Source organism: Dermacentor variabilis, chromosome 7 (genome assembly GCF_050947875.1).
Source record: "Dermacentor variabilis isolate Ectoservices chromosome 7, ASM5094787v1, whole genome shotgun sequence".
NCBI classification, from domain to species: domain Eukaryota; kingdom Metazoa; phylum Arthropoda; class Arachnida; order Ixodida; family Ixodidae; genus Dermacentor; species Dermacentor variabilis.
In genome coordinates, this window is record NC_134574.1 from 27,933,757 (window position 1) to 27,957,865 (window position 24,109).

General features: G+C 43.0%; 1 protein-coding gene and 1 long non-coding RNA gene across 3 annotated transcripts in view; one reads left to right on the plus strand and one right to left on the minus strand.

The window, feature by feature from the left end:
• LOC142587385 (uncharacterized) overlaps positions 1-24,109 on the plus strand; it is a 498,611-nt gene that overhangs the window by 367,532 nt on the left and 106,970 nt on the right. The gene's annotated exons all lie outside the window — the stretch shown is intronic.
• LOC142587386 (uncharacterized) overlaps positions 22,911-24,109 on the minus strand; it is a 224,466-nt gene continuing 223,267 nt past the window's right edge. Inside the window, exon 5 of the long non-coding RNA XR_012829510.1 lies at positions 22,911-22,927. This is a non-coding gene — a long non-coding RNA (uncharacterized LOC142587386). The remainder of the gene's footprint in view (positions 22,928-24,109) is intronic.

Here is a 24,109-nt window from a genome sequence, read left to right on the forward strand (position 1 = left end):
GCTAAGCCCCATGAACCGCCGATGGACCGCCATGTTTTGAACGTATGGGCTCCTATGGAAGCTTCGCTACCAGGTATATTTACCTTGCGAGGTATGCGTCACCGACGGTGGCTATTAAAACAGGCTGCCTGGCTCAGAAAGACGGCCTTCTACCTTCCGCTACTGGGACGAACGTAGCGTTGGTAGGCCCGTCGGCTGCCATCGTTAGTGGAATAAAGAAGCGTTACGTTTTTATGTTGGGATTCGTCCTTCGGCAGACACGACATCCCACAAATATATGTTTATCGCGCTGGTTACAGATAAATATTTCATTGAGTATGCACCGACACAGTCCACCCAGCTGGAGGACTGAATGGCAAAATCGTAGTACCAGTGCTCTCTTAAACAACCAGGGCATTCGCACCCTGTAGTTTACCTAGCGAGATGCGTTCACAATGCGGCAATGCAGTTAAGTCACAGTTCGCATACTAGTGCGAAAGTAATTCTCAGCGACTGATAGCTAAAGACAGCTGTAATGTAAGCCTTTCCAGTGGGGCAACATCTCTGCGCAAAATTTCCCCAGCTTTGGACAAATGTTTTTATTTAATTAAATACGCTATAAAATTCCTTGAGCTACGGAAACATCATAGGTAAATAAAAGTGGGCGGAATAGCTAGCTGCAGGTAAGAGCTGAACTCACATATTCCGTATAAAACATGCAGTACTTTACCAATAAGCTACCCACTCTCTGGCGCGCTTCTTGGGCATTTGCGTTTGTTTAGAAGGTTAGCCCTTGGAGATTAAGCCAGCGACGCTCATGGTCTAGCACGCGGATATGTGACGTCCTTTTAAACGCAGGCGTCACTTGGGGACGTACACAAGGTGACGCTAAACACACCTGACAGGTACACAAATGACGTAGTTTCAACGATGTTGTACCAACTGGCCTTGTTCTTCGCTCAGATGAGCTTGCACACTAGATAAGTATGGGTGGTCCTATCATGCTAGAACGCTATATCAGGTGCTGCGAGCACGCGTAATGTGACGCCAGAAGCACATCGAAATGCAGAGTGAAAAGCTAGGTATCTGGTGCAGGGAGCTCTACGGCGCAGGACACACTGCTGTTTCCGAGGTACCACAAAGAAAACATCGCTAAATGTCTTGTTACTCTCCAAAATCCTCTCACCCCTCCAGAGAAGCCGCGATATTAAGCCTGCATCCTACATCCTCGGCCTTTCTTTCTTTTAGCCTGGTTTTGCCATTGCTGCTGAAAAAAGGACTTATGAGTGCATCCTATACTTGTACAAAACCGAATACTGTCACAGACGCAGCAGCATGTTCCGCGTGCGCTGGGATGCTTGCAAATGGAGTGGTCATGACGGAATGTCTCCTAAGCGCCCGACAGAACTACAGTGCACACGAAAGTATCATCATAAACTAAAATAGTACGACATTCACGTTCTGTAACTAAACAATAATTCCAAGATTGTAGGCGATTGAGAACCAGACCGTTCTATATAGCTAAATTCATGTATTTCACTGAAAATAAAAGTTATTTTGCTCAATTCGACAAATCGCTCATACCATCTCCGATCGCACGCTCGGCACTTTCTTATTATTTTTATAGGGTTTTACATGCCGAAACCGCGATCTGATTATGAAGCAAGTCGTAGTGGGTGGGAGACTCGTTAAATTTTGACCACTTGGGGTACTTTAACGCGCATCTAAATCTATGTACACGAGTGTTTTCGCATTTCGCTCCTATTTCAATGCGGCCGCCGTGGCCTGGATGCGATCCCGCGGCCTCGTGCTGAGCGCCTCAACACCATAGGCATTAGGCAAGAACGGTGGGTGCTTCTTTATTCGAGCATGTCAGCGCCAGACATTGTAATATCATCGTATGCAATAATGGCATTTGCTCACGCAAAAGTGGACCACCTTTAGCACCAACTTCCATTCTCTCGACAAATGGTAGTGCCTTCCACATCGTTTCCTGACACAGCCGCTCCCACTCACCAGCAACCAACCGTCCTTCTACTGGCCTGACAACTGGACCTGCTGAAGCTCGTGGTGGAGTGCATAATGTTACTGTTGCGAGGGCTGTCCTCCAATCTTTAAAGCAAGTGCACAATGCGTACGTCTATATATTCTAAAATGTAATCTTCGCCGCCTGCCGAGGATGTTAAACAAACCTCGCAAATGGGTTCGCGTCAAACCACATCCTTCACGAGCTGTGTGGCATTAGGGACTAAGTTCCACATTATCAAGCCGTCTTTCAGTTCATATGCTACTCCAACCATGGAGGATCGGCGCTCTGTCCACCGGAATAATCCACTGCATAAAGCCGCCAGATGCAGTATCTTCAATGAAAAACTAAATATAACACAAATAAAACTTCGTGCTAGCGACGCACAGCATGATTTCCCAAGCGGTTTAGGCGGTTTCGAGGACAAAATGTTCCAGGCAAAGTAAAGTCACCAAACAATGCTTACAAAATGCCCTTATTAAGGCTTCTTTAATGCGAATGCCTCAAATGCCTCTGTTTGTGAAATACACACGAGTGGTGAGCGCAGTAGGAGCTTGTTCTGGAAGTCGATAAAACTTAGGTAGTACATGGTGTCTGCAGAAAGTATATTCCAGTTTTTCAGGGGCCGCACCATAAAGGATGCAAATAATATGTGGTTCGGACTTACGACTTGACCACAGTTGTGATGAAATGGTAGATTGGCCACGTCGCATGCAGGCGGCACTGGGATTTCAATTCACGTGCCGCCGGAAATCGACCAGTTCTCTTTATTTCCAAATAGGTATAGACCAACCGCGACATGCTGTTTACGTGTTTGTATAGTTTCTCATCTAGAAAGATGTCCCATGGAGATTTGGGAGGGCCTCTAGGTGCCCGTTGTCCCCACCACAGCTTTGGTAAAATAGTCGAGTACCTATCGCTGCTGCGCGAGGTGGACGACTGCTGCTTCCGGGTACCTACGCGTAAATTATTGACACACGCGCTTGTTCACCTTTCTTGGGTAACCGCTTTTCATGGGAATGAGGGATGGATGTTCGGGGCTGGCAGTGGTCCTGGATGGCGCCCTTTGGTAGCCCGTGTAGACTATGGAAACGTGAAGAAAGATCCAGCCTCCTGTGGAGGACAGCGTTTATTTCCGCAACAGAGCGTGGGGCCACGCTGCGCCCAGAGAACTCTCCCCCTCTCATCATGAGCGGCCATTATTAAAGGCTTCTTCTAGCTTAGTCAAACAACCCCAACAAAAAAGCATACATTCTTTGAATGTGCGGGCTTTCACCCGCCTTTGCGGCAGCGACACTCCATTTCGTTGCACCCCTGAAGCATTTCGAGTTACTCGCTACCGGTAGCCACTTGCCTACTTGCCGAAACAGTTACTGGCTAGTAGTACTGCGCAGCAACAAATGTTGAAAAGCAGCACCTAGTGGAATTTCCTTTCTCCCTTAAGGTCCCACCACCACGGTTCACTTCCACGAAACAGTTCCCGCGTTGCTTTGTCAGTGCTCTGCGCACTGTCTGAGCTAACGCCGTCACGGCTATCAAAATAATTTTCCTCACAGCCCCCGTGTGCATTGCTGAATGGCCTTTGTGCCGCTGCAGCTGAATGCAATACTTAGAAGACTGCTCAGAAAGGACTGCAAACCGTAGCATATACCTCAACTAGTAAACTCTCCAGCTGACTACCGGCTTACGAACATAAAACATCGTAGCTCAGCGCAGGTTGCGCTTGGATGTACCTGTAGTTTCCCTGATCTTATTCAAGATTCTATTCACTGTATTTGGTCACCGAACCATGTGTAGTCTGATTGTATGCACGCCAAAAGTTGTGTTGTACTCCCTGGAAGACATGCGGGCACTAACGGTTACGCTCGAACTGCTCCAGCCTTCGACGAGTAAGGCACAAGTCCGACGCACTTGACCCACTCATCACATTTTCGACAGTCGAGGACTGCACTCTCCGCCATCGCAGTGCTTCTAGTGGAACGTGAATTTAGGGTGCAGGTTCCCCAAACAATGAGTTTCGTGATTCGGGATTTTGCTACTGCCTTATTTCAACGTCACAACAATGTGACAGTTGGTGGACGTGTTTCGTTATGAAACACGTCCCTGCAAGCGAAAGATCTGAACACGTCGACAACGTCGGGCCGCGTCATTTAGCTAGCCACAGGAGGCATAAAAACTGCCGGAGCAAAGACTTCTACAGGGAACTTCCAAATAGATCAAAGCCAAGCCAATAGACGAAATCGTAGCACGCGTGTCTCTCATCGTCTTGCAATAAATCAGAAAGCAAAGCCGCGCACCTTTCGCAGATAATCGGCTGAAGACCGATTTTCAGTATACATAAGAAACAGTTGCGATGTTTAGGAACTGGCACTCTCAGAACAAGTTGTGCAATGCAAACTACTCCTGGGATGATACCACGGGGACCTGCTTTGGGAACCGGGAGACAACACAGACGACATGGAGCCGGTTTTGCAACGGCTTCCTGCAGAGATTTAAGAGCGTCCTGCGCAAGCAAACGTCAGAAGCTCTGCAAGAGGCCCGACTGAAGCTTTCTAACCAGAACGTCGTCATTTACACGAAAGAGATGACCCGTCAGCTCCGCCATGATGACCCGAATATGTCCGAGGAAAAGAAAGTTTGTTTCCTCAGGTGGGGAATAAAGCAAGAACTCTTCGCTGCATTAATTCGCATCCCAAGAACCAGGTAAATAATTCTCAGCGGAAGCCAGCGCCACTTAGAATACGCTAGAGATGCGCATTAAGCAATATCAACGCCAAGAATTCAACGCCAAGTCCAAGCACATGGCTGCAACGAGCACAGAGAAACCACCAGGGTCGTCATGCATGAAGAATTGCGTCAAATAATCGCCGAGTCGCACGCTGAAATGGCCTCGATCACCGACATCGTGAAAAAGAAATTCAGTGGTCACGGTTGGTTCCCTTTGTACAGCCCGAATTGCCGCAGCCCCAGCCTCGGGCAGTGACCACCACCGCCGTCAGCAGCTGTTAGCTTCCTTCTTTGCACGCACGTGTACTTGTTATCCTTTTCCGGTGATCTCTTTTCACTGGCTAAAAAAAGGCAAACCTTATCGCTCAGCGCAAGACGCGCATGCGTGTATTCGAAGTTTCCCGAGGGGCATCGATGGCTCTATCCATTGTCTGGTTGCCACAGGCTCTTGTGTAATCTGATTCTATGCTCGAGGTGAATTTTTATTGTTTCCTGGAAGATACGTGGGCACCATAGAGCACGCTGGTATCTACGCTGAGTCATGCATAAAAGCGGTCGCGATTGACGCACTGATGAGATTTCCGGCGTCCGCCGACTGTGCTCGCCGCTGTCTTCGTGCCTTAGGTGTAACCGGTTTTCTGTGCACAGGTTCGCCCTATAAAGCATTAGTTTCGCGATTTACAGTTGCTAGAGCGAAGCTATTGGGTGTTCTTTCCAGTGGCGAGCATGGGCTTCCACGTAGTCCCTCGTAACGGAGCGAACGAGAACAGCGTAGCACGAAGCCAATGCCGAGTGCTTGGACCTTTATGGCCCCTTGGCGGAGGCAATACACCTCTTTGGCCTTCACGTAAACGGCACCTCCGGGCTCACCCAATATGGGGAAATGGGAAGCTGCCCTTTTCTTCACTTTAATCTTCATTTTTCCCACTTCCACTCTTTCCGGTCGTCTTTTCGCTTCCTTTTACTTCCAGTTCTCCAACAAGTGTTAACATGGTGGGATGTAACCAACCTTCATTACAGCACATACGGGTATGACGATAATGCGTTGTTGGCATGGTGGCGCTGCCCCCCCCCCCAAACACGCACACCCTGCCATATCCGTTTGTTGTGCTTAGTGATTGGTTACAGGCATCGTCGCCGAATAAACTACACACTTTATGGAACCTCAAACGCCTTCTGAACTGAGTGCCTCTCAAAGTGGTGGTGCACCAATGCAGCATTCGAGCTTTTTTGCGGCAGCAATTATTGGGAAACTGACCGCAATTATGTCTTCCGAGATTTTAGACGTATGGTTTAGCTCTGTATCGATTCCGATTTCAATAGCAATGCTTTCAATTTTTGTTTAGCTGTCAAAATGTTCAACTACGTTTTCTATAGTGGACTAAAAATCGTGTAATATTTCATTTCTAAACGTGCCGTACATACAGGCGTAGTAAATTGTGGATGGCAGACTTTTTACCTGGAAAATCAGGAAGCTTTTCCAAGAACCTAAGGAAGGCTGAATTAGAGCATGCAAATAAAAAAAATGAAGCGATCAGAGCTGTTCTTATTGAATCGTCTGCAGTCATATGGCAGTTTTTCTCCGTTACACACAATGTCAGGCAATGATACTATACATAAAGTTAATTTTTTTTGTTTACATCGTGAAGTGGACATAAAAATACTGGATCACACACTCGATCAAATGCATCAAATTACAATGAGCAACAAGAAGGCGCGGTAAAGCGCGTGGCAACATGTCATAAACAAAAGAAAGAATGCGCATACGCGCTGCATGTTTTTCCTCTAAAACATCGCCTGTGAGAGCCACACAAAAGGTGTTGTCAGCAGCTTCACGCACGTAAGGGTGAAAAAAGGCTTGTACGGCCCGCGCGCAATTCCTGTACAACATCAACCTTGAGCAGTAGGCTGTTGCGAAATCCGAGCAGAACATATTGAATACATCAAAGTTTCATAATGTTAAGCTTGCACTCTTGATCAAAACCGATTATTATAACGATTTTTGGTGAAGGCTTACGCACCATGTACCATGTAAAAAATATCCACATACACGCTGCATACTGTTCCTCTAATACAAAGACAAATATGGACAAATGGTAAAGGACACAATGTAACTTCAGAAAGGCTGTAGTTTAAGAACAATATAATATAACGCAGCTTTACACCAACCATTATCCTACTTGTACAGAATTAAGTCCACGCCTTTAAAAATTATCGAAGGTAAGAAAGCAAAGGAAAGATGTAATGAATCATCATCATCATCATCATCATCATCATCATCCTGGTTGCGCCCACTGCAGGACAAAGGCCTCTCCCATACTTCTCGAACTACCCCGGTCATGTACTAATTGTGGCCATGTGGTCCCTGCAAACTTCTTAATCTCATCCGCCCACCGAACTTTCTGCCGCCCGCTGCTACGCTTTCCTTCCCTTGGAATTCAGTCCGTAACACTTAAAGACCATCAGTTATTTTTCCTCCTCATTACATGTCCTACCCAGGCCCATTTTTTTTTCTTGATAACGACTAAGATGTCATTACCTCGCATTTGTTCCCTTACCCAATCTGCTGTTTTCTTATCCCTTAACGTTACACCCATATTTCTTCTTTCCATAGCTCACAAGTGTAATAATGAGCTTAGCGGCGGATATAAATAAGAGAAGCCTGTGGTTTTTTGGCCGCGAGCGATGCGGCAAACAAGAAATCGGGCTTTGAATTTGTCTAGCTGTCTGCCAGAGACGGAGTTCTTGAAGCGAATGCTAACTTTCGAATAAAGAAACATACATGCCAGAAAAGGCGAATTTTGCAATACATATTTAGAATTCATCTTTAAAACTTATTGTGCGCAAACAAACAGGGACGAAGAATAGAAGAAACACAAGGACGAGCGCTTTCTAACAACGGGTTTTATTTTTGAAGAACCATCTGCTTATATACCCCCAGATCTGCGCGATCTAGTAAAACAGAGCACGCCTATAGCGCATATAGTAGACACAAATCTGCGCGATCAAGTCAAGAGAGCACATCTACAGTACATATACCACTTGTGATAAAAAAACACAAAGACGTGGACCAAAGCCACCCGGTCAACATAAGAACAGCAAGGTGCATGAAACATCCACTTACGATAAAAATGCGTTAAAGATGTGATGATAGAAGTGAATTTTCTTTATCCAACAATGAAACCGATGGATGGCTGATGCATTTTTCTTTTCGTTTTTCAATCCAGTGTGCTTCCACAATTTCCCTCGCGGTTTGATTCCTATTCCTATACAAAATGTTGGTGCTACTAAGACAGGGGGAGCAATTATGTTATTGGCAATGCATTGCCAAATGCGTGCTAGGGCGACCTTTCAGACTGGACAAGTGTTCTCTTGACCTCGTGTTAATGCATCTCGCAGTCTGCCATACGTACACATGACCAGACGTCATAGGGATCTGCTAAACAACGCTCATCGCGCAATCAACAAACTGGTTCTTGCGCGGATATTTAACATTACATTCTTTCTTTGCATCATCCTTTCTTTCGAACTTATTTTTAACCTTAGAGCACACACTACCTATTTTGTTTTTCGCCGAAAATACCACTTTTACAGCGTAACTACCAGCCACCTTTTTAGGCCTGTGTGAAAGGCCGTGCACATACGGAATCACTGAAATCTTGGAAGCTACATCATTTTGCCTTTGATTCTTCTTGCATTGTCCTTTACCAGCTTAAGTTTTTTTCATTAGCCTATCGCACGACGCCAACATCACAGCGAGCGGGTACCCAGCCTTTCTCAACCTATCAACTTGCTCAAAAAATGCACTCTTTACGGTGTGGTGACATGAATTCAACAACGCTGACCGGAAACACGAAATGACTATGCCATTCTTCACAAGCCTGGAATGGTTTGAGGCCTAATTCATTAGCGGTTTTCCAGCTCGGGGTGAAAATGACCAACACACAGGTTCCGGTAGGAATTCTAACTTAACATCAAGAAATTGTAGCTTGTTATCTACAGGTACTTCAGAAGTAAACGTTAAACCCTTGCCCTGAGAATTGAAGGCTTCTACAACCCTATTCCTGAAAGCACCCTTGTCTACATGACAGCCTAAAATCAAGTAGTCATCGACATATCTGTATACCTTATTTACTACACCTTCTAAATCTTTGGCCAACTCTCCGTCTATGCTTCACAAAAAAAGGATACTTAGGATGGGAGCCACCTTTGACCCGATGCACATACCCTTTGCCTGTATATACGTTTCACCACAGAATCCTACATGTGTATTCGCTAAATGAAAATGCAGAAGTTCAAGAAAGGATTCAATGGCCATGCCACAAGTGTTGCGGAAAGACACCTCGTCATTCTCCTTAGTTATGCAATCTTTAACACTGCACATTTGGGGCCCATGCGTTAAGGAGTAGTAGAGATCTTGAACACCTATGCTGAATCCCCAGCTGCAGCTTGTCTTATCTGATGCCAGAAAATTCACAAGGCCTTCTGAGTTATTCAATAAGAACGGATCCTGTACTTCTAAGGAATTCAACATATATTGCAGGAACTCAGCGACCATAACCTGCCAACACCCTCGCTCGGACACAATTGGCCTAAACGGAATTCCTTGTTTGTGGGCTTTTGCTGTAAAAAATATCTCCAATTTCAGTCCTTTTGAGTTCTTTACATGTGACGCAAGGTTTTCTTGGCCACATTTCTTCAATAACTCCCCCGCCTTCTTTTTTACGTTTTCTGCACTTACGTCACATTTCTTAAAGCACTTATTCACCGCTAGGAAAGCCTTTTCTAAGTAAGGAAAGCCTTTCTAAGAAGTTCTGCGTGGAACCAAGGATCGACATCGTCGACAGGTTAGCACTTACAAGGGACATTGCCAGCAGTGTACCAGAGAAAGAAAAAGAACGATGTGTGGTGGAATGTGTGGACGTGGTGGCGAAAGCTTTGGTAAGCGATGGATCCAGACCCAATGTTGATAGGACTGCTAAGTATTTGGTTGCGAATAATCTGCGTGTTGTTCAAGCAGACAAGGAAGGCTTTCTGGTTGTTTTACCAAATGATTGTTACTTAGAAAAGGCTTTCCTAGCGGTGAATAAGTGCTTTAAGAAATGTGACGTAAGTGTAGAAAACGTAAAAGTTGAAGTTGAAGTTGAAGTTGAAGTTTATTTACATCGCCAAAAAAATCAACGATGCGGGTAGGCCCGGGCAAAAAGTGAACACAATCACTTGAGGGACGCCCGAGCCCCCCCCCGTACAAGGCATACAGCGAAAACGTAAAGTGTAATAGTCATTGTAACACTCTGGCAATTTAATAAGGGCAAAATATCTCGTATATCCACGAGTTTGTGAACAAAGCATAAACAGAAAAAAACACAGCATAATAGTAAAAAAAGAAGAAAAAAAACCACAGAAATGCATAGCAGCAAGATAAAATTACACAGGATACATCGCAGCAAGATACGAAAAAAAAATACATGAACGCGGCTTTCAAAAAGAAGATATTAGTGAATTAGTGCACTTCTCATCTCAACAAGTGGACATGTTTCAGGAATTATACCCCTTGACAATAATTTATTCAAAAGAGTGGGCAGGCTACGTCGGAGCATCTGTTGCCCGTACCTTGTACGGGAGAAGGGAATGTGCCAAATTTCTTTTCTGCGAAAGGATTATTCTGAAAGATTTTGACTGAGACAGGGTAATTCAAGAAAACTAAGCTGGTTATTTTGGATACAACGCTTATATTTTAATGCTAAGTAATATTCGTACATGGTATTATTCGGCAAAATTTGGTAACGAGCAAACAGTTCCTGAGTGTGAGCAAGGTAGTCTACGTTTGCAATGTAGCGTACAGCTTTCTTTTGAAGCATGTATATTTTATTAATATTTGTTTTAGTGGCAGTACCCCAAACCAAGAAACAATAATTTAGGTGGGATACAAACAGCGCATTGTAAATAATTAATTTTATTCGTTCGGGCAGAAAATGCCGAAACTTCGCGAGAATTCCGGTGCACGTTGCCAGTTTACTCATAATGAACTGAACTTCAGTGTCCCAGCTCATGGTCTTGCTAAAAATTACCCCCAAAATCTTGACAGTGTCTACAAACTGGACACGTGAATCGCCTATGTATATATGTATATCGGGTTGAGTGGGAAACTGTCTTGTACTGAATAGAACCGCTTTAGTTTTTTTCGTGTTTATGAGTAAAGAGTTTGCTTCAGACCATTCCTTAAGTTTATCAAGAGCATTGTTAGTAACAGAAACCAGAGATTGTATGGAACTACCTGTGAAAAATAAACTTGCATCGTCAGCATAAATTACGAATTTCGGCTGGCTAACAGTCAAAACAAGGTCATTTATATATAAAATGAAAAGTAGAGGTCCTAAAATACTACCCTGTGGGACACCAGCAGTAATAGTTTGAAATGAAGATACATGTGGCCCTATTTTAAGGCATTGTACACGATGACGCAAGTACGATTTCATTAGTTCAAGTGGAGTGCCACGTATGCCATAAAGGTCTAATTTTTTAAGTAAGGTATTATGATTAAGGCGATCGAAAGCCTTTGAGAAATCTATGAAGATGCCGATGCACAATTTTTTATTTTCAAAAGCGTTAAGAATAATTTCTTTTTGAGACAATAAAGCTGATTCGGTAGATTTACCTCGCAAAAAACCATGTTGTGCTGTTGATAACAGTTTAAACCTATTGCAAAATTTTAATAACCGTTTTTCAATAATTTTCTCCAACCCTTTCGAAAAAAGCGGTAAAATGGAAATCGGTCGGTAACTTGACATGCTATTTTTATCACCGCTTTTATATAACACTATTACCTTAGATTTCTGCATCTGCTTTGGAAAGGACCCGCTTGATAAGGCAAGGTTATAAATATAAGTTAATACTGGTGCTATTAGAGTGAGGACAAATTTTACAGGCGAGATTTGAATGCCATCTATATCACAAGACCTGTTGTTCTTAAAGGAAGTAAAAGTACTGCACACTTCAGTGTCATCCGTAGGCTCCAAAAATATCCTATTGCTATTCCGTTGTATAGTGTTGCAAGCGAAATCTGAACTCAGACCGGTATTTACCATATCTTTCAAAAACGTATTAAATTTATCTGCAAGTGCAACACCCTCAATACGTTCACCTTCAAACCAAAGCTCTGTAACTCCTGACGTAGACTGGGCTCGGTTTAATAATTTATTAACTTTTTTCCAAACATGTGCGCTACCATTACGGAACTCGCTGTCAAACTCATTGTACAGAAAGTTTCTTTTTTCGTTTCTGAGAAAAGACGTCACTTTATTGCGGTATTGTTTAAACTTGCCTAGATAAGCAAGTGACTTGGTCCTCATAAATTTCCTGTATAACTGGTCTTTCTTTTTAATCATTCTAAGGCAATCTCGATTTATCCATGGCTTACGACTTCTAGTGGACTTTTTTACAGTTTTCTCAGGGAAATGATCATGGTACAGGCGTTTAAAACAGGTGATGAATGCCTCATACGCCGCATCTACAGTCTCAGAAGAAAAGACGTCATCCCAGTTTTGATTTGAAAGAATAGAAAAAAAGGACGCGAGGGTGTCCGAAGTAATATTTTGCACAGTATTCTGCGCTGATAGGTTGTGTTGTTTATTTGCGGCACATTTCAGGAGCACATAAATGGGATAATGGTCGCTGATAGAACTCTGTAATACACCTCAAGGTAAACTACTAGTATTTAGGTTAGAGATAAATACATCAATAAGCGTGGCTGTCTGCATCGTAACGCGTGTAGCCGTCTGAGTCAGTATGCAATTACCACTCGATTCTATAATTAGTAAAAGCGCTTCCTGCGCAGGAGATCGTTTCAGGAGATCAATGTTAAAATCGCCCCGAAGAATTAAATTGAACTTGTAATCGCTTACGTAGCAGAAGAGGCGGTCTAGAAATTCAATAAAGGTACTTATGTCAGCATTAGGGGGTCGGTACGCTACGGAATAAATATAATTTTGTGATAGCAAAGTTAAACATTCAACTTCGTTGCATATAAATGAAAATTCCGAAAGAACTTCACAGTCGAACTTATTCTTAACCAAGATAGCAAGCCCGCCCCCCATCCTACGGGATCGATATACAAAGAAGCTTATATCCGTCCGGCTTGTAAATTTCTTCGCCACATGTATACCATGTTTCAGTCAACATGATAGCGTCGAACTGGAAACTAAATTCGTCTAGAAATACTGATAACTCATCTTCCTTGTGTCTAGCTGAACGAATGTTAAGGTGTAGGCAAGAAAAGCATACATCGGAGTTCATTTGAATTATGTTGCTGACATCTCGCGGTGACTCGTTCATCATTCAAGATAGACTGCTCACGCTCGCGAAAACTGGAGCAGTTTACACAATCTTTTCTACGTCATGCGCACTACGGATGTGCAAGACAGGAGATTTTTCCTCTTTTCGCGCATAGACCTTGCCACCACGTGTCCAAGCAAAGCGCCAGTTTTTCGCTTTTTTTTGCGCGATTGCCATTCCGAGCAACTGTTTCATAGCAGGGCAAAGGTGCTCGTTTATGAACACAGGTTCGCTAGACTTATGGCCAAAGTCACGCGTCGAAAGTTTCAGCTTTCTTGGCTTCTCGAGCACAGTGTCACGCTTTGATCGACATTTAAACTGGACAACAATGTTAGGAGCAACATTCGAGTTTTTCGCTTGAACACGGTGGCAGACGTCAATATCTGACTCAGAAATGGGCACACCAACAAGTCTACCAATCTGACTCAGGGTGTCAGGAATGCTTTCACCCTGAGTGAAAGGCAAACCCTTCACCTCGAGGTTACATTTTCTGGAGTACTGCTCGGAGGCAGTCATGCGTTGCTCAAGCTGAAAAGCCCGCCCTTCAAGGGCCTCGCAGTCCAAAACAAGCTTCTCATTTGTTTTTTTTGAGAGATCTGTTTTCTTGCACAAGCTCGTCACGCTCCTTCTTTACTTTCTCAAATTCCAAGTTGAAGAATTGGAAGTTGAAAAAAGAAGGCGGTGGAGTTTTTCAAGAAATGTGACCAAGAAAAGCTTGCGTCACGTGTAAAGAACTCAAAAGGAATGAAATTGGAGATATTTTTTACAGCAAAAACCCACAAACAAGGAATTCCGTTTAGGCCAATTGTGTCCGAGCGAGGGTGTTGGCAGGTTATGGTCGCTGAGTTCCTGCAAAATATGTTGAATTCCTTAGAAGTACAGGATCCGTTCTTATTGAATAACTCAGAAGGCCTTGTGAATTTTCTGGCATCAGATAAGACAAGCTGCAGCTGGGGATTCAGCATAGGTGTTCAAGATCTCTACTACTCCTTACCGCATGCGCCCCTAATGTGAAGTGTTAAACATTGCATAACTAAGGAGAATGACGAGGTGTCTTTCCGCAACACTTGTGGCATGGCCATTGAATCCTTTCTTGAACTTCTGCATTTTCATTTAGCGAATACACATGTAGGATTCTGTGGTGAAACGTATATACAGGCAAAGGGTGTGTGCATCGGGTCAAAGGTAGCTCCCATCCTAAGTATCCTTTTTTTGTGAAGCATAGACGGAGAGTTGGCCAAAGATTTAGAAGGTGTAGTAAATAAGGTATACAGATATGTCGATGACTACTTGATTTTAGGCTGTCATGTAGACAAGGGTGCTTTCAGGAATAGGGTTGTAGAAGCCTTCAATTCTCAGGGCAAGGGTTTAACGTTTACTTCTGAAGTACCGGTAGATAACAAGCTACAATTTCTTGATGTTAATTTATAATTCCTACCGGAACATGTATGTTGGTCATTTTCACCCCGAGCTGGAAAACCGCTAATGAATTATGCCTCAAACCATTCCAGGCTTGTGAAGAATCGCATAGTCATTTCGTGTTTCCGGTCAGCGTTGTTGAATTCATGTCACCACACCGTAAAGAGTGCATTTTTTGAGCAAGTTGATAGGTTGAGAAAGGCTGGGTACCCGCTCGCTGTGATGTTGGCGTCGTGCGATAGGCTAATGAAAAAACTTAAGCAGGATAAAGGACAATGCAAGAAGAATCAAAGGTAAAATGATGTAGCTTCCAAGATTTCAGTGATTCCGTATGTGCACGGCCTTTCACACAGACCTAAAAAGGCGGCTGGTAGTTACGCAGTAAAAGTGGTATTTTCGGCCAAAAACAAAATAGGTAGTGTGTGCTCTAAGGTTAAAAATAAGTTCGAAAGAAAGGATGATGCAAAGAAAGAATGTAATGTTAAACATCCGCGCAAGAACCAGTTTGTTGATTGCGCGATGTACGTCGTTTAGCAGATCCCTATGACGTGTGGTCATGTGTGCGTATGGCAGACTGCGAGATGCATTAACACGAGGTTAAGAGAACACTTGTCCAGTCAGAAAGGTCGCCCTAGCACGCATTTGGCAATGCATTGCCAAGAGCATAATTGCTCCCGCTGTCTTAGTAGCACCAACATTTTGTATAGGAATAGGAATCAAACTGCGAGGGAAATTGTGGAAGCACACTGGATTGAAAAACAAAAAGAAAAATGCATCAGCCATCCATCGGTTTCATTGTTGGATAAAGAAAATTCACTTCTATCATCACATCTTTAACGCGTTTTTATCGTAATTGGATGTTTCATGCACCTTGCTGTTCTTATGTTGACCGGGTGGCTTTGGTCCACGTCTTTGTGTTTTTTCATCACAAGTGGTATATGTACTGTAGATGTGCTCTCTTGACTTGATCGCGCAGATTTGTGTGTACTATATGCGCTATAGGCGTGCTCTGTTTGACTAGATCGCGCAGATCTGTGGGTATATAAGCAGATGGTTCTTCAAAAATAAAACGCGTTGTTAGAAAGCGCTCGTCCTTGTGTTTCTTCTATTCTTCGTCCCTGTTTGTTTGCGCACAATAAGTTTTAAAGATGAATTTGTTCCAACTAGGCCGACCCGCAGTCTTGCACATATTGAGAAACCATTCACGACACTGGAGCGAGCAAAAAGAAAATTTCCAACATCTGTCATTACCGCATGCCGTGCACCACAAACGTTTTCATTTATTGTACCCTCAGAGCCGAAGCATTACAGAGGGGAGTTGCAAAACAAGATTTCTGTGAAAAGATACACTTATACATGGAGGTATATAATGTACCAATACAAATACCCTAATTAACAAATCAAATCAATGGAAATCACCAAACTACTAAACTATGTAAAATGAGTAGATGATACAAGTAAGCACAAGCAAACAAGAGGAAGAAACGAGAACTAACATGAGGTAAAGAACTAATTAGTTACTGTTAAAGCATTTTTGAAATGTTGATGGTCTGTAATTTCTGCAGTAGTGGTAGGTAGATGGTTCCACTCTTCACAAGTCCTGGGAAAAAATGAATACTGAAAAGTAGAAGTCCTGCAAAAAGGAACGGCTACTTTATGTCGGTGTTGAATGCGTGATGATACGTACTGGGGAGGAAAGATGAAATCATCGTGTAGCGAACGATCATTAAATATGCGGTGAAAATGACACAAACGATAAAACTTATGGCGAGATGCTAGTGAAGGTAGTTCAAGGCTCGATTTCATATTAGTCACACTTGCGGTTCGAGCATAATTAGACATAATAAATCGTGCAGAGTAATTTTGAACCATTTGGAGTGAGTAGTTTAGATTGTCATGGAAAGGGTCCCAAACAGAGGCGGCGTATTCCACCTTCGAACGAATCAGTGTTTTGTAAAGTAAAAGTTTAAGAGCCTGAGGAACGCGTGAGGAATTCCGACGAAGATATTCAAGTGTTTTGTTGGCGCTGGCGATTATGGATTCAATATGATCATTCAGGTTATTTTTGAAGATTTAGTGACACCAAGATATCTATATGACGTATACTTCTGAAGGAAAGTTATCAAGATGATATGAAACATTTACATTAGTAGATGTAGTTACACGCATGACTTTGCATTTTTAGTGATTAATTCCATGCACAAAGTCTTACACCAAGCGGACACAGAATCAAGATCAGGCTGTAGAATAGTAGTATCGTTAGGACTAGTTATTTCTCGAAATATTACACAGTCATCTGCAAACAAGTTGATATGGGAAGAGACGCAGGAACGTAAGTCGCTAATGTAGATTAGAAAGAGGAGAGGGCCAAGCACCAATCCTTGTGGTACTCCTGAGGAAACAGGACTCGGAGGAGAGTCAGTGTTATTAACAGAGACAAACTGGGAACGACTTAGTAAAAAACATTCGAGCCATGCAAGGAGTTTGGAATTCAAATTTAGTAACTGCAACTTATATAAAAGGAGATTATGGCATACTTTATCGAAGGCTTTTGAAAAATCTAAAAATATACAGTCAGCTAAAGAAGAACGATCGAGGGTGACATGAAGACGGTGAGTGAAACATACGAGTTGAGTATCACACGAGAATGTCTTGCGGAAACCATGTTGTGGAGGCGAAAAAATGAATTCGATTCAAGAAAAGAAACTAGATTTGAAAATAGAATATGCTCGAAAATTTTACACAGAATGCTAGTTAGCGAAATTGGGTGATAATTTAGAGGCGAGCGTGTATTGCCAGACTTGTGAAGCGGAACCAACCTCCCTATCTTCCAGTCAGTGGGGAGGGAACTGTTCTCTAGAGACTGTTGAAACATTTCTTGTTAATATAATTGATGAGTAACAGACTGTATGTAAGAAACCTGGGAATAATAGAATCGTACCCAGGTGAGGAGGATGCTTTTAAATTTATTATAGCTTTGACCACGTCATTGTAATCAATTATAATGGGAGACATTACTATAAATCCTAAAGGCTTAACATGAGGAAGCATTGTTTGAGTTGTTGTAGAGAAGTTGCTGACAAAGACTTCATTTAACACACGGGCACATTGCGCATCAGGTATAGCAATCCCTGCAGAATCAACAAGACTGATTGCGCTATCACTTTCAGGATGAAACACGCGCCAGAACTTTTTGGGATCGGATGTGAGCATTGACGGTAACGTGTTATTCAGAAATATATCTTTAGCATTCTTTATGGCTGCTATGTGCACGGCGGAAGCTTGTTCGTAGGCTGCACAACGGTCGTCATCTGGGGACCATATTGCCGAGCGGTATGTGCGTTTTTTTATTCGACAAACGTTTTATATGGCGGTTGTACCATGGTGCATCAGCGTTTACAATTATTGTACGAGTAGGTATGTAGTTGTTTGTTAATTCTTGAATCTAAATAAAAATAAATCCCAGTTTGATTGTACCGTTCGCTCTTCAAAACCACCGAGAAAACCGTCAAGAAAAGTGCAAAGTTCCTAGTTGATTAGTTCGAAATTCGCATTTTAAAATCTTTTATACCTTTCTTTCTGTTTTTGCTTTTTTTACGTGCAAGATTAATGCGAAATGACAGAATAGAGTGGTCACTTATACCGGGTCGGTGAGTGACGTTAGAAATGTATTTAGGGTGTGTTGCTAGTATGAGATCAAGAACGTTTGCTGTTGATTCAGCTATTCTAGTTGGTTTCGTTAAGGATTGTGTTAAAGAAAATACAGCGCACATATCTGAAATATCTCTTGCGAGTGAAGAAGGTGAATTTAGCGCAGGTGGCTCGCAGTCCCACGATACATTAGGGATGTTAAAATCCCCCATTAAGAAAAGCGGTAACCTCGGGAATTGACACACCACAGAATTAATCACATCCTGTAGTTCGTTTACGAGAATGGAAGTGTGAGAAAGGGGTGGTAACAGACACCAATAATTATTTTTTGCTTGGGAAATTCAGCGAAAACCCAAACTTTTTCCAACTCACTTGGAATGTGGATGCAGTAGGATGGGAGTTCGAGATGGCGAGCAATACATCACCGCCTGTCCGCGACCCTCGATCATAGCGATATATAGAAAATTCATTAACTGATGAAAAAAGTTCATGATCCATTACCTCTGGCCGAAGCCAGGTTTCTGTTAATACGAGAATGCGTGCATTGCAAGTATCAATAGCAGAGTTTAAACGGTCACGCTTATTAGACAGACTTCGAATTTTAGTAAAGAGTACAGATGTGTGTAACTGATCTTGCCCACAGCCCCTCGCGCACCTCTAGCTTGGTGCACCTTTAGTTGCGTTGGCATTTGTACGGCGGTTATCAGATGAAGCATATTGCTTACGTTCAGCGACGCTGTCTGTTTCTGCAGTGTACACGCAATGCTTTTTATTCATGACAAGGGTTTTGTACCTAAGCTGATAGGGCTCCATTTCCGATTGACTTTTGGCAAAATCAGCAAGTTTCGAGCGTATGCGAGGTGTTGCGGGTGAAAAATCTTCGCTCATAGTGATGTTATTTTCTTTTAGCTTTTTACGTGCACTCAGAACTTTTTTTAACTGTATAGTTTGAAAACTTCGCAATAATGGGGCGGCACTTATTGGCGACGAAAGGTTCGATACGATGCGCGCGATCGATAGCATTACCGGGCCAATTATCCGCAACACAAAGAAGGGCAGATTTGAAACGTGCTCCAGACTGGTCCCACGATTCAGGTGTCAGGTATATCTCGAAAAATTAAGTTGTCGCGACGCGACCTATCTTCTAAATCGTCTACACGAGCTTCCGAAGAGTCATGCCTGGCGGTAGCGCCTTCCACTGTCTGGCGTAATCCGTTAAGTTCTTCAGACATATTGCCGAACGATTTATTTTTTTCATCGAGTTTATCCAATCTATCGTGAGTGTTGCCAATCTTCGTTTCGATACATTTTTGACTGCTTTTTATGGCTTTTATGTCAGCGGACAGTTCGGCCTGACTTTTTGCTGATTGCACAGAACAAGCATGCAGATCTTTCAGTAAATGAAAAAGAACCCGCATTTGTTCTGCGCGATCATCGGGAAAGTCTTCCAAAGAAAGCAATGATGCCGAACGAGTGTCAGGCCCGGGATTTGTTTCCACATCACCGGAGCGTAGTAGTAGAAACACTAACGAAAAACAGCCACAGGCAATTTCATAAAACACTTGTGGGCAAGGGAGCAACAGCAAGTACGGGTTGTCGCTTTTTTTAACATATAAGAAATATCGTTTACACACCTGCGAAGCGCAAACGGGCCAAGCGTGAACCATGCTGCCTACGTTGCTCTCTTGCCCCCTGAAGTGACGAACTTGCCGCCAGTAGATATAGGCAGTCTCAGGAACTGATGCCAGTGTCGATGAGTATTCCCTGCAGACAGCGAGCTGCGGTGCTGGGCAAGCATCCGAGACAACACCCGGAAAAGCGTGGCATTCTACGATGTAATCCAGGCGTTCCAGAGTTGTAGAAATGGTGATTGCCGTCTGAGTAGGAGGCAGGCACAGCATAAGGACGGATGGCAAAAAAACCTGCGAAGCGCAAACGGGCCAAGCGTGAACCATGCTGCCTACGTTGCTCTCTTGCCCACTGATGTTGCTCTCTTGCCCACTGCTGTTTCTTCAATTACGGGAAGGAATTTAGTCTCCAGAAGCTTTAGAAATGCAAAAGCTGCTTCAGAAGGCACTGTCAAGTTTAAAAAAATCTACCCACAATATGACAACATCTGAGCATGGTGAAATACTGATGTTCTTTCTTTAAGCCACAAATCTCATCTTTGAGCACTTCGTAGCATGTGCATTCTTTCTTTGCTTTTTTCAAGAAAGTGCATAATCAGAAATCCAGCAAGGTAGTAGGCTTGCAGAATGCTCTAATACCTGGTAGAATACGTCTGCGACTAAATGGGCAATGTCATCTAAGGCAGGCGAGTCAACAGGGGGAACGGGAGCCACCGATTCCTTTATAAAAAAAAATGGTGTCACCGCATGCATTAGCTCAGACCCAACGTTCTCAGAATTTGCATTTTCGGAAAGCTTGAATATCTTCCGGATCATTATGTGTTTACCTCCAGATGTGAACTGAGACACGCTAGGATTGGTATTGCATCCCTGTTCTATCTCGAGTGGCCAAAGATATTTGCCACGGAACCCTGCTGGAGACGGCGTGTGAGCAGAAAAGAGAAATCATAATTCCTTGAGATATCTTCCCATAGCAGAAAAATAGCTCTAATTGAGACGTGACATCCAATAAGTGTGTGTGGTCGACGCCTTCCTTCAAATTTCCACTTAGATATCCACAATATCGGACTCAAGAAACATGGTTAACTCGACGTCGCCTTCACGGATTGCGTGCCACAGCTTCTGTTCTGTCTTTTTACACGTGAGCTGTTTAGGCAATCAAACAGCTTGTCTATGCAGTCACAAACATTAGCAGTTGACATTGTCTTTTGGGGAAGTTCTTTGGCATATACCTTAGCGAGCAAAGCGATTGACATAGACGAAATGAGGACTTGAGCTGCCCTATTTACCTTCATTGCACTGAACCGTTTCTGAAATATGATACGGGACGAATCCGAAATGTTATTTTTGATGTGAAGCCTGGTGCTTGCAAATTGCTACTGGTACTTTTGATGAGGTGTGGAACATGAGATATAAAATAAATGTCTTCGTCATTTACAAAAAAAAAAGGAATGGCGTTACAATCGGCACGCTCAGTGAGTTCGCGAGGCTAATGTTAGTAGCGCCCTGGTCACAAATAACAGCCTTCACTGTGACGCCGATTCCAGATACAGAACAGGTGGAAGACGCATGCCCAAATTTTGTAGGCAATAGGCTCAACCTATTTCTTTGAATACCAGACAGAAGAAATACCGTCGCCCTACCCACTACTGATGATGTTCTTTCCCTTCCATCATCTGTAAATCCATGGATGACATCTTGTGTAACATCATACGAAATATTTTTCTTGAACATTATTTCATCAAAAACTATAGAGCAGACACAAATACGTTGGCTTCATGACTGTTTTGGGAGCTATGTAGGTAGTATTTCAGGAATAATTCCAGGACTCATTTTTACATTGCTCAGCCATCGTCTCAAAGAGCGCTTCGTTGGAAGTGTTAAGCAGGACGACAGAAAGCGGCATGCTGGTGGGCCGCGAAAGTGCAACTGGTGGGCAAAGTTCTTTAGTCGCAAAGAAAAACCGCTTCCCTCTAGCCTTTAACTGCAGCCTCATGTGACAGCAAATAAGCTTAAGTACCTCGTCCGTTAGAGGAGGCCGAATCCACTCTAGAGTTTCTGAAAGCGTCGCTGGTAACCTTGCGTTCTATGTTGCGCAGCCTTCATATTCTCTTTTTATACTTGGACACTTTGGCCTGAAGTCGATTGATGACTTTCCTCGATGAGTCGCGGAAATTGCGAGGACGAGCTGCAGCAGATGGTGCTGAAAAAATCAATTCAGTTATATATGTTCTTACTTTAAAGCCTGTTTCGCTGCTTCTCGCTTATTCTAGAGTTGGGAAAATGACTCTAAGAAAATTAACACTCATACAAAAGAATCTTGCAGTATTTAGGCGCATCAACTGCTTCGTGTTCAATTTCAGTTTCACTCGTATGTATACACAAGTTCATGAGAATGTCAATTGTACGGAACGTGCCTGTTTTAAAAACAATGACATACGCTGTCTGCAGAAAGCATACAAATTGAGTTATACCAAATATAATGGCATATGTATGTCGAACGTCAACAGAGTCAACAGAGGCCTCGGTCAGGCGCAATGCCTTTTGGTTTTTGCCTCTCCCTCTGCAAGTGCTAGAAAAAAAAACTAAACTTGAGCAACACGCTGTGTGCAACAGCTGGAGTAGAAAGTCTTTTTGTAACAACCTGGGAGATCTCAGCTAGAAAGGGCTTTAAATCATTATTTGTAAATGTTTTAAATGCCGACTGAAACGCTATGGAGGTTTGGCTTTATGGATATCATCAGTCATCTTTATCGTTGTATTAGTTTTAACCGTTACCAAGATTCCAACTGTGTCTGGTTGTTTTGGTAGTTCATATCGTGCAACGAAGCTATGCTGCCTCCTGGGATGCTAGCCTCCGACACTTTAGTTTTCCATCCGATTTAAAGAATAGAGCTTATCTCTGTATTTCGTTGGCAGAACGAAGTACGAAATGTCGAGGGCTGGCCTAGTCTTACGATTCCATGGTTGCTTTTAAATTAAGGGACAAACAATAGTGCAGTGGTTTGTCCTTCTCTGTTCCATCTCTTTGTCATCATATCTCGTGCTGCTAGAGTGAAGATAATGAAATTAATACATGCCTTGTAAGATTTTCTTGCAAATACAGAATGGGATGACCCCGCAGATGCTGCTGTGGTTGTCGTGGGCCTTGGTGCAACTGTGTCTGCATGTGCAAGTGAAGAACAACAGTCAGTGGTTCCTGGCATCAATGCGAAGAAGACGCTTTGAGGTGCACTGACGTGACTTGTCTTAAGTTCGCACGTACAGTAGGCCACAGTCATTACTAGAACACAAGAATATCTGTAATTGTGAATTTTTGCTCCTTTAATGTGTGGCGGCTCAAATTCAATGAATCATTATGAATATCGTGATAAGTACCACAAACTGAAAGTTAACATTAAAGTACGATCCCATACTCGGTCATATTTCGAGCTCAATATCGCCAACCTCCTGTATCGTAAACTGTCTCTACAGCTGTATATGTCATCGTAGGAAGGCATAAAATTTCACTACATTGAGGCTGTAAGGCTGTACCATTACTTGGTAGGTCAGCAACAACTTCAGTATCCAATGCAAGGCTATCTTGACCAGCTCCTGTTGTACACGATTGCAGAGGGCTGGTGCCGACAGGAACATGAGTCAGGTATGGAAATGACACTGGTTCCGATAAAGCGATTGCTGCGATGGTGTATGGTGATCCAGAACCAGCGTAAACACCGGTAAAGCAGGCAGTACAGCCAAGTTAAGGAACAGTTTGTTACGTCAAGAACAAGCCCTTCATTAGCATATACACAAATTCGAGGGCGAGATCCCTCACCTAACGTCAAAGAAACATGGATACACCATTGACGAATTCACATTTGATACACCTTTGATACACTTTCCACAAATGAGCTGAACGTCATGTTGTTCCTGCCGTAATCTTTAGTGACCAAGAGCATTTTGAAATGCAATTAGTTAACTTATTTGTTGCATTTATTCAAGTAAAGCTTTAAAAATTTCTTTCAAATCAAAAGGCGTGCTTAATGTTGCAAAGCGTGCTGAGAAAAAAATGTCCGGTGTTATTTTTTGGAGTTATCTTGTTTATCTCTAAACATGCTTCTTCTAAGTAAGTGACAAAAACAACATAAGTCGTTTCTCATCGGTGGCAACTGTGGATGGTGATTGACAACTATTTCCCGAATTGATCGGGCCCGAAAAGAGGGATGGCGCTTGTGATGACGCGGTGACTGGGACATTGGGCCTTAAGTGTATATTGCCTGCAAAAGTGATGCGACAAGCTTTTGTGGAACAATACATTTTATCTAGTAATGTAGTAAGCCTTTAACCAGTGGGCATCATTGAA